Source organism: Antedon mediterranea, chromosome 6 (genome assembly GCF_964355755.1).
Source record: "Antedon mediterranea chromosome 6, ecAntMedi1.1, whole genome shotgun sequence".
NCBI lineage: Eukaryota > Metazoa > Echinodermata > Crinoidea > Comatulida > Antedonidae > Antedon > Antedon mediterranea.
Window position 1 is genome coordinate 17,397,927 of NC_092675.1, and position 879 is coordinate 17,398,805.

Consider the following 879-nt stretch of genomic DNA (forward strand, 5'->3'; position numbering starts at 1 on the left):
TTTTGAAAAAAAGAAAAGAAATATTAAATAATGATGCAATTAAGAGAAACACAACAACTTACGCAAAAAACTTATCACCCCCAGGTGAGGTTTGATGCTTCGAAATAATTGTTGTTTACGTTGAAATATATTAGTAGCGCAGTATGTTATCGGTACTTTATTCCGAAATGGCTGACTCATCTGAATTGTGAAAGTTTCAAGATCAATTCTTACAAAAATTAATGGCAGTAGTACGTCATTTTACAGTATTTGTAAAATGGTAGCAAAGTAACTACAGTTTTGCTTCAAATAAAACCTCTAAATCTTGAAAAAAATGGGTAAACTTTCAACGGCTTTAGATCTGTGCTACTAATAAACTCACTTTATGACATTTCAGATCATTGAAAAATTGGACTTAATTTTCAAATGAAAACAACACAAACACACACGGTAACATTTTTATTTATGTTTGAAATATAAATTCGTAAGAAAGTTCCAATGGATATTCACTGGACTCGATTCCGCCACAATGACAAATGTTTTTAGTTTAGATGACAGTGAAAGTTATATTTACTTATTCGTATACCAAAGTGTAGTAGTAAAAATAATGTTCCCGACTGTGACTTCGGAATGTCAGGAACTCTGAGAAATGACAGACGGGGACGAGTCAACCCTAGGAGAGCTCGGAAAAATAATCTAATCGTCTCGCATTTCCAACTCTGCGCGGGGCAAGTGCCAATAACAACAGCATTCTGCTTATTAATTCAACACTGTAGGGGGCGGGCTCCTCTATCATTTTGTTGATATCCACAAGTTTCGCAAGAGTTTGGAACTACAGGTCAATTTAAAATTTCTGAAACCCAAATCCAGTTATCTTCCAACTGCACTCAGCTCAACTGG